Source organism: Brachyistius frenatus, unplaced genomic scaffold, assembly GCF_029030835.1.
Source record: "Brachyistius frenatus isolate BFR_SWC_R1_liver_20210118 unplaced genomic scaffold, ASM2903083v1 Contig_43, whole genome shotgun sequence".
Taxonomy (NCBI): domain Eukaryota; kingdom Metazoa; phylum Chordata; class Actinopteri; family Embiotocidae; genus Brachyistius; species Brachyistius frenatus.
Window position 1 is genome coordinate 2,471,870 of NW_027210642.1, and position 10,452 is coordinate 2,482,321.

Sequence of the window (10,452 nt, forward strand, 5' to 3'; positions counted from 1 at the left end):
ATCATAAATCAGGGCGTGTCTGAAGATGGAAAACAACACCAGGGTGAAGAATCCCAGAGCTCCATGTGGAGATATGACTTTAAAACACACTGTACTGGGTGTTGGTCCTCCATTTAACAACTCCGTCATCCAGTTTATGCTCCCCTCCCTCTGGCCTTGGATCCCATAGGGCTGAGCTGGAGAGGAGAGGGGGAAAAGTCCAGCCGATGCTGGCTCTCCTCATCGTCCTACCAGCCAAGCTTTTACTCTCCTCCTCCGACTTCACGCAGCCTATCAGAGCTGACAGACCATAAACAGATGTTTTTTGTGTATTTGTGTGTATTCTGTTGGGTTGGGTTGACATGTGTTGGGGTTTATTTTATTTTCTCTGATTATTTAATGATTTAATCAGGCACAATTTACTTCAATAAAACATGATTGAAACTTTATTAAAACCAAAAATTGAAGGTTCATCTTTTATAAGTTCAAAAATAGCATACCGACTGGAGGAGAGGATGATATGCAAAGTGACATGATGTTCATTATATTTTCTACTTCATGTTAAATTACAGAAATCACAGAAGAAGGCTGAACAGCTGGTATTCACGTTCACAAGCAGCCACCATCCTGCAGGCATGCATGCTATAAATGTAAGTGTTCACTCACATGCGGGATTAAAACTAGTGTCAAAAACAGCACTGCATAATTATTTGATGTTTTAAACAACCTTAACATTCTCACATCTGTCATAAGACATTTTCTTTCTGGGTGGATTTGGGCTTGAAATTTAAATCTATCTGCAGCGTTTATTCCAAACATAAACATTGAATGTGATGCTTTGCGTGCGATGTAGAGGCGTGTCTGGCTCTGAGCTCAGAAGATGCAGCTGAGCATAAGGCCATCTCTTGGATTTCCTGTATCAGACGAGTGCCTTTTGGCAGAGTACGTAGCATGGTAAAGCCTGGTTAAAGCCCTCTCCGCCCTCTCCATCTGTAGCCGTTTACTTTGATTGACAGCTCACTGCAATGCTCAAAGAAAGTTGTTCGAGATTCATCTCAAGCGAGGCACTGGCTCATTTGCACCACAGTCACCAAAAAAATGTCATGTTGACAGCAGAAACCTCAAACTTTATGGGAGTGGGGCTTGTGTACTGTACGTGTGTGTATTCAGGAATGCAAGAGTGCTTACGTGGTTGTTTGACCGACTTGGTGAGCAATAGAAAAGTTGGAGAAAATGTGAATCAGAGCCGTATGGAACAAATAGGGAAGGAATGGTTAAGTAATCATCCAAATCCCTTTTTTTTTTTTTTTCACTATCCTCTTGCTGCATGCTCCAGCTGTGCTGCAGCTTTGGCCCAGTCAGGAAGTGTTGGAGGAGGAGTGTTTGGGGTGGAGGCAGGGTGAGGTCACAGTGCTGTTGGCCCCTGGGATGGGAGGAGAGGAGAGAGGAGACACTCGGCCCACTGTTACGGCTCTATCTGTCTATTCTTGAACTTACTGTTAACTGAGCCCTTCATCAGCCACATATGGTAAATGCAACGCGTTCCGGTGCACCACACAGTGCTGCCATTTTGAACACGATCAAACACTGACCCTCTCTTTTACATATGTACCCATGCATACACAGACGTGCACATTGAGAGTCACCCAAAGATCCGAAGGCATATTTAGAGACCACTGTGAGTGCCTGGCCCTGCATGTTTGGGATGCCTTAGGTGTGACCAGAGTGGCCTGGACTGTGTGTGTGTGTGTGTGTGTGTGTGTGTGTGTGTGTGTGTGTGTGTGTGTGTGTGTGTGTGTGTGTGTGTGTGTGTGTGTGTGTGTGTGTGTGTGTGTGTGTGTGTGTGTGTGTGTGTGTGTGTGTGTGTGTGCGTTATGGTTGCTCCAGCTGCCTGTCGTCTGCAGCCCGTCCCATCAGTTCTCACTGAAGGAGGAAAGCCAGCCAGCCAGTGACTCAAGCAGACACCAACTCTCTGTGACACACATGCACGCAGCGGAAAGGACACTCAATGGAAAGAACTGCAGACAGAATTTGGAATTTCCTGGTCACCAGCACTTTCACTGGGAAGTCAGTCATTGGTCATTTTCAGGCCTTTACTGATTATTTTAAAACAATTGTACATCGGTTACGTAAAGTTAAATCCAATAATGAAACAGAAAGGCAGTTACCTTATTAGTCACAGCAATATTTAATGGTGAGAGGTGAAACAGAATTAGCATCACCGCAGAGTTTCCAGTTTTCCATGAAGTTTCCAGTCATGCGTTGTGCAGTCATGCGTTGTGCGTTTTCAGAGAAAACGGTGCAGCTCATCTGGTGATTCTCAGGATTTGGCCGGCACGACCTACTCTCTCCTCCCACAACCATGTGTGTCGTTTTTACAGACTGGAGATCTACAAACCCAACCATGACCTCACAGAATTAAAGATTCTCCTTGGAAAACCCCCACATCCCCAAAGTGGCATTTTAGTTTGTCAGCTGCATTGTGATTGTGTGTGTAGCTTTCCATGTGTATGTGTGTGTAAGAAAGAGCAAGACAGAGGGAGATTTGGTTTGCAACTTTAAATTTGTGTCTACTTTCCACAAGCCCATATCTCTGTTGTTGTGTATATGGTCAACACATGTTTGTACTTGTGGTATTTATACTATACATTAGTTATTAAAAAGGACTGACATGTCTTGCATGCCCAGCTTTTTTAACAAGGCTCAAGCCTAACTGTAGGCTCACTGTAATGAGTGCCGCGGTAATTGTTTTGAAAGGGTAACTTTATAATGGAAAAATATAAAAACAACCCCTGTTTTCAGTTAAGTCTTTCCATCCCATCCCCCCACAAGTCTGAAAAAAAAATGGAGAGTTCAATCCAAGCTGCCATGCTATATTTTCTTCTCTGAGTTCACCCCTTCCTTGCACCACATGGCAAAGCACAGGATTTAATGTAATTTTTCCGGCTGCACATTTTAAACCTCCGTTTTTGGTCTTGGAAGACGGCTAAGGTCCTATTTATAGTCCTTCTTTTCCAAATTGTTTGTGAATGAAAAGAAAAAGTTAGAAAAAATGGTACGGCTATGAAAGTTATTGCTAAAATAGATAGGTATTTACATGTATGTATATATTGTTGTTTCTCTTTGTTGCTCTGCTTGTTGTTCTCGACCACACCCATCTTTTTTTTTGTCATGAAAGGGTGAAATTTCTTTCATAAAATAATTCAGCAGAACACATGTTTTGAAATACTCATAGGGAGGGCGGAACAGGCGAAGGTCTCATCTGGAATATGTAAAGCATAACAATACATCCCAATGTCTCTCGTCGCTCTTGATCAAGAGCGATACTCAGCTGGGATGAGAGTGGGTGGGTTCTGCTATGTCTTAGATTCTGCCAGAGTAGAACGGGCTAATGCTAAAGGTTTGGTTAAAGCGATCAGCTAAAAAAAAAAATCTGTGTTTAATGGGGATTTTGGACACATCTGTCATGATAAGTAAAGACTGCTGATTAGTTTATGCTCCGTATTTCACAGATATTATCCCACAATCAAACAACATGGCTGGTGCGGTGATACATTTCCCCCAGATTTTTCTTTGATAGAGTTTTAGTTTCTCTGGCTTTTCTGTTATGACAGTTATTAGTGCTTCTATTACCACATATTGTCTTCTGACTAATTTGAATCCATTTAGGTTTTCTACAGCTTTACTTTCTGTGAAACTTTAGCTTTTAAATAAATCTACCTGACACACGCAGCTGTATAAGCATTCAAAAACGTATTGCTGTCACATTATGAGATAGTTGAAAAATGTCAGCAAGAGAGAGGCAAGACCAGAAAAACATTCAAATCTGTGACCATTTTTTCCCAGCAGTTGTGGTTATAACTTAGGTGTTGAAGCTTTTCTTCAAAAGGCAGACTTATTTTGCACTGCAGAAGATAATCTACATTGGTCATGGTACAGTTGAGCTTTAACCAAGTACAAGTAAATGACAACTGTACCTGGCAAGCAGTCAATCAAATAGCACTGCAGTAGCAGGCAATTCGACCCATTTAGCACCAAATTTGTGCAATTGGCTTTTATTACCAAAGGCTGAGGCATGTGTGTCCACACTGGGACATTTGATATTGTGAGCAAAAGGCTGTCCCACCATACCAGCTTCATGAGCCAAATGCAATTGAAGTACCCTTTCACAGGTATTCTCTCCCGCCAATGACCTTAAATTGTAGAGTAATGATATATAACAGCAGCAAGATGATATTTTCATGTCTTGCATTAATGTAGCATTATATTAATACTTGCTTCTCATCATCACTAAAACTAGGCTTCTTTATGTTGCCAGCAGGTAAGAATTTGCCCCACTTCCTCTAAATAACTACTGGCTCTACACATTACAAGTCATCAAAAGGCAGCAACAGGATAACCTGCTTGGGGCTCTGTGTGGCTTTGAGTTTAAGGTTAATGTTAACATGCTTTCATGATGCTCATAATGCTCATCAACAGTTGCCAATTAGCACTGAACACAAAGTATAGGCCAAAAAGTTTTCTTTATTTTTGCAGCATTTTTTTTGTCAGAAACCAAAGAATTTTAACAAAATATTTGACCTTATCATGGTGCGAGGTGAAAAGGTCATGGATTAAAATTTGGACAAATAATTCTGAGGGTACCACAGATTTGAGTAACATGTTTTTTGGTACTGTTTCTCATAGTTATTGAGACAATTTACTCACAGTTACAAATGTGAACCTAAAGGTGACACGAGAGAAAATGTCAGCAGATTTCCAAAAGCATTAGGATTCATCCTCTGGGGACCCTAAATTAGTGTACAAGCTTATAATATGAACAAAAATGAGGGACCAACTGACCAACGGACTGATTTTGCTATCCCTCGAGTTATCTCATTTGCATAAAAAAAGACATAGTCATCATGAATTTCTCTTAAATTATTTCTCGAAGTTCAAATTGAGCAGTAAAAATAATTTGGCTGTGAATTTGTGGATGTTTTCAAGTGTGTCTATCATGGATTTGAAGCACATGCTGGTTCACTGCTGTGTCTGCCAGAGTTTATCAGTCCATCCTCACCTCCTCCTTCGCTCCACCACTGAGAGGAGCTGTCAGTGGGTTTGGCGAGGATCTTATGTAAGTGGCTGCTCTGGGCTGCGGGCCAGACTGATGCACACCGTTGACACACACACACACACACAACATCACTGCTCCAAGCCAGGCTTTACAGCAAGGCCACAGTTTCCTTTGGCTGGGTCACCATACAGTCACTAGGTTAGCCATCACATATGTCTGTGTATCACCACATTTCCCTGCATTTGATCAGGCATGTTTTTCTCTAAATGCTGAGAGGAAACGAAAACACCATAACGCCGTTATCAAGTAAGGTTTCCTGTATCAGCAGCCAGATGACTCATAGCTTAAGCAGTAACTCTGATCTAGACTGAGATAAAAACTAAAGCTTGCTTCACAGCATGCTGAAGGAGGATCATATTCGTGTTTTGTTTTTTACCGTTCGGTTTCTGTTTCACTGAAAACAACAGCAAACCTTTTTAGCTGTCCCAAGACTTAAAACCAGCTCAACTGTTTTGTACAAAGAATTTATAAGAATCTGTGCCAAGTGTAACCAGGTGTAAAAAAAAAAACCTGATGACTTGAGGATATCAGAGATGTACTCACCACCAGTAACCGTGTAAACACATCTCACCTCAGAAAGTAAATGACCTCAATGCAGGGTGTTTACATTGTCTTAGCATGACATGTGACTTCAGAAAGTGATCGGTGTATCATTTCTACAAATCTACAACAAATACACCCCTCACATAGTACACTATAATAGACAGTTAGAGTCAGCTCCTTGCAGGTACAAAAGCTACAAAGGACTGGAAACATTTTAGGGGAGAAAATATTTACTGGCATGCACCTTTCTTCGTCTGAAGTCTGAATTCTGAATTGGCAGCCTGTGAAGGAAGTGCTGCAATGTTAGCTGTCAAAGGAGCACAGATCCACTGCCTGGGAGACAGTGCACCAACAGGAATGAGAAAACTACTGATAACAGTAAGACAGGAATTATTTTCTTCTCTGGGAGTTGTCGGGGATTTTTCGCTGCAAATTTCAATGCAAATGAATCATGTGACCATGAGTGTTTGTTCAGACACATTTGAGAGTAATTAAAAATAACAAGCATGGAGTGTGTCGGATGCAGTTTCAATATTCATGCGTAGATAGCAGAGTTGTGAGAACTGTGTAGAAATGGGAGCAGGGCAATTCAAATTGAATTCTTTCATAGTTTTTTATTGCTTCATTCCAAACCCCTGAGGCCAGTATCACTCTGATTCCAAGCAACAGTTTGTATGCTGGTCTTGCCTGTTGGGATGTGTGTGCTGATGACATCGACTCCAACAGGAAGCCAGGGGCTAATGATTAGCACATGTTTAGGATCACTAGGGTGCCACAATCTGGAGTTCGTCATGCCGTATGTCTCTGATTTATTTGGCTGTTGTTTCTTCACAGGGAGGGACAGGCCCATTTCTGAAGGGAAAGAAACAAGGCCCTCACCCCTCTCAAACATCTTGGCCCGCTTTATCTGATTTAGCTCCCAGCCAATGGAGATCTTCAGCTCGGTCATGGTTTGTTTTGCAGTTTCAGAATTTAAAATGGTAGAGGTGAGACGGGGCATGTGCGTATGATCTAACGTGATCCCGTTTTGTTCTTGCACACGGACCTGCATATTTCACACTCAGCACTTAGGTTTTTGTTCAACCTCTCAGATATAAGATACTCACATCGTGTGTTCGGGGCCTGGTCATATTTGAAACATATGAAGCCCGTCAAAGGATCTCTGTGCATGTTTATGGTCTGTGTCAACATGCATTTTACTGTAAGTGTCACTGTGTTTTTACAGTTTAACATGGCCTTGCAAAGTGTTCAATCCTTTAGCATAGGTCTAGATCTGGAGGGCTCCTCTCCAGCTCCTGCGTGGTCTGTGGGATGTTATCTGATAGTCACTGAGTGGCGAAACACAAACACTAAGCCCGGCACAGGGAGGCCAGTGCAGTCCTGAAGATCGAGCTGCAGAAGGAAAACGAAATACACATCCTGGAAAGCAGAGTGCATCTGCGAAAGGAATGTCACTGTCTGTGGTTTCACAGTACACTGAAGGATGCATTTGACACTAAAGCCTGATCAAAGCTGGCCACAGCATAGACAGCCCAAATTAAACAAAACTGTGACAAAAGCATGATGTTCTGTGAGTAGCTCTGTGCAGAGCAGCATCCATTGTTTTCCAGCTGTGATGACCAGAAGATGCTTTTTTTTTTTCATTTTTTTTTTCAGGTTCTTCTGATAACATCTGACCAGAATGATGTCAGAGCTCCAGTGTTTCCTCCTATTTTGCTATAGAACGTCCATAGGTGAAGGGAGGTTCCTTCATTCCTTCATATTCCCACAAGTAAAATTTCCTGTCAAGCTGTCCCACCAAGACTTCCTCCAGGCAGCCAAGCCGGGGTCACGGCCAAAACCCAAACCTAATCCCTAATTGTCTCACTCTACACTCACTCCCACTTCTGCCATTGGAGATGGAGTCATCCAAAAGAGTCATTTAGCCACTCCTACAGGTGGAGCTCGGTGCTGTTTTGCAGGGCTGGGCTTGAACTCAGGCTGACTCATTCTATCAATAACAGCAGACCATTCAAGTTGTGCAGCTCATCACAAGTCTGAACTCGACTTTTGATATTGGCTTTTTGAAATGTGTTTTAAACACGAACTTGATTTCCATTGAGCCCAAAAATGAAAGTGAAAGTTGACGCTCACACGTGGCCTCTAGCACTGAAGACCGATTCAGAAACACTGGCGTAATTATAGATTCGAATATAAATCTTTGTAGCATTTTATTGCTGTTGACTTTAATGTCAAGCCAACAGCAACACAACATATTTTAACTGTAAGAATATCAGAAGAATTAGAAGACTCATGTCCACATGAGTTATTTACACTGCAGCTCGGGGTTGGATTGATTTCCTAGAAAACAAGAGTCACATTTCAATTTTTCATATAATTTCAATTTGGGTTTTTATCAAAAAACTGTGGATTCACCATGGGCAGCATGGTCTGGTTTTGGATCAGATGTTTTGCTTGAGGTACTGCTAAACAGGACTGTAGCTCTTTGTCACAAACAAGTGAGGCTTATTTAGGTTCAAGCTGAAGATATCCTGTCAACGTGCTCAAATCTGGTAATTTAACATTTTAGATAACCAAACTTTGTAAAATAGTAACTGTGTCTTGGTGAATCCCTCAGTAAGGAAGGGTGTGTCAGTCTTAAATTTCAGCTGCAGCCTCGCCACAATAGCTGTGACTGTAGTTACTGGTGTTGAGCTGCTCCCGCCTGTTTGCTTTGTAATCCCTCACTTTGAAAAGGGGAGCTGTGTGTTTTTATTTAATGGGTTTGGGGGCGAAACGGTTTTGGATGGCTTCCCGAGTGCTATCAGCCATGTAACAGTGATGATAACTCATCAGGTTTGCAGTTGAGCTATCACTGAGAGAACAAAAAAAAAAATCAGTCGGAGAGACTGACAATATTTTTTTAAAGCTTCTCTCAATAACGGAGGATTTTTTTTTTCATACTGAGAATATTTACCACAAAACTTCAAACAAATTTACAAAAGATTCATTATAAAAGCAATATGTGCATGTAAATATTATTAAACAACTAACCACGGCCTAATGATATGTTTACTACAGTCTCACAAATTACTAAATAAAATAAAGTAATAAAGAAAGGGTGTGGCCCTTTGTAGCTCATTTCGATGACGTTTCATTTGTGGAGGAATGCATTACAGATGATGTGTTGATTTTATGAGAGTTTACAACAACAACAGCAACATGTAACTTTATAATTTAAATTCTTGATTGCTGTTATTTCCTTAGATGTGTTTTTATACTCTGGTAGAATCTTTTTGCTATTCCACTCTGTTTTATGTCCACTTTCAAAGCATCAGTGCATGATTGTGTGTGAGTCCTCTCAGAGCTCAGAGGAGTGTTAGACCATTCACACCTGCTCCAGCTGGGCAGCCAGGTTCCTCTTCTCACCCTGCTGCTGCTGCCACCGCCTGCCCTCTGACCACTTGCAGCAATTATATCTTCATAAACAACAGCACGTCCAGCTGAGTGGTCAGCTGGTTGTCAAAGAGCTCTCTCTCTCTCTCTCTCTCTTTCTCTGCCCCCCGCCGCTCTGCCAGGACACACAGCACCGCCTCGCCCGGCACCCCACAGAGAACCTGGGCAGCTGCCCACAGTTCATCCCTTTGTGTGTTTACAAACACAGACCACAGGAATCCACCTTATGGGCCAAAAACGGCAAGGGAGAGGAGGGAGAGGGAGCCAGAGCTATGTTCTCTGACTGCAGCAGGTGATCACAATCACGTTTGGAGTGGGATGGTTTCAAGACAGCAATGTGTGCTTGAGCTTTTCTCGTTGTTGTCATTTACATTCTGGTTTGGTTTACAACTTTGTCACTTGTGAGGAAACGGCCTGAGACCGCAGTGTAATGAGGGATGCAGAGCCGTGGCGGCAGTCTTTGTCACTCACTCTTGAATCGTGTGTGTGTGTGTGTGTGTGTGTGTGTGTGTGTGTGTGTGTGTGTGTGTGTGTGTGTGTGTGTGTGTGTGTGTGTGTGTGTGTGTGTGTGTGTGTGTGTGTGTGTGTGTGTGGACGGACATTCAAGCCGCTCCATCAATTTAGCATGATCGAAACTGCACCGTGTTAACTTCCTTTGGCACTGGACAAGCTCTCACTTCTCTCCACAGACACCGGAGTAAACAGGAGTCCTGCTTCACACACGCAGGCATACCGCAGGGCCTCCAGAGGGCCGGTCAGTTCACATGCAAACATACCCACATGCACACACCCCACATGGGTAAAGCACTGCTGGACATGTGTGTTTTATGAAGCTTGATGTTGATGTTAATGTTGATCTGGAACAAGGTAAAAAAAAAAAAAAAGCATCCTGAATGTGCTGAAAGCTTTAGATCAAACAGAATTTCAGGTGTGACGTGTAAAGAGTGTTCATTATGACCGCAGCGCACTCTATGGGATGCAGGATCTGACCTTTTATAGGGACTATAAAAACATAAAATGCTCTAACACGTGACTCGTAAAATGACCCGAGTATCAGAAGAAAATATGTCCTGCTTTCATTTTGATAGATTATGTCATCGTGTTGTTGTTTTTTTTGTAAGTATGTGAGGCGTTTTCTGTTTTTTTCAGTCTAAATGTAGAAAAAGGCTATGTGGCTTAAGTTTTAATGCTTCAGGCTACAGTTTGCACAGTAATACCATAATATACTCCATACAATCCTCAAGACCTCAGTACAATCCCAGATGATGGGCTACCACGGTAAGAAAGGGGGGGGGGCAGAAAAGAGCAGGCCTCTTGGTGACGTGCAGGGCCTGCAGGGCGGTGTTCTCAGGCGGAGAAAGAGACTGACTGGGGTGTGT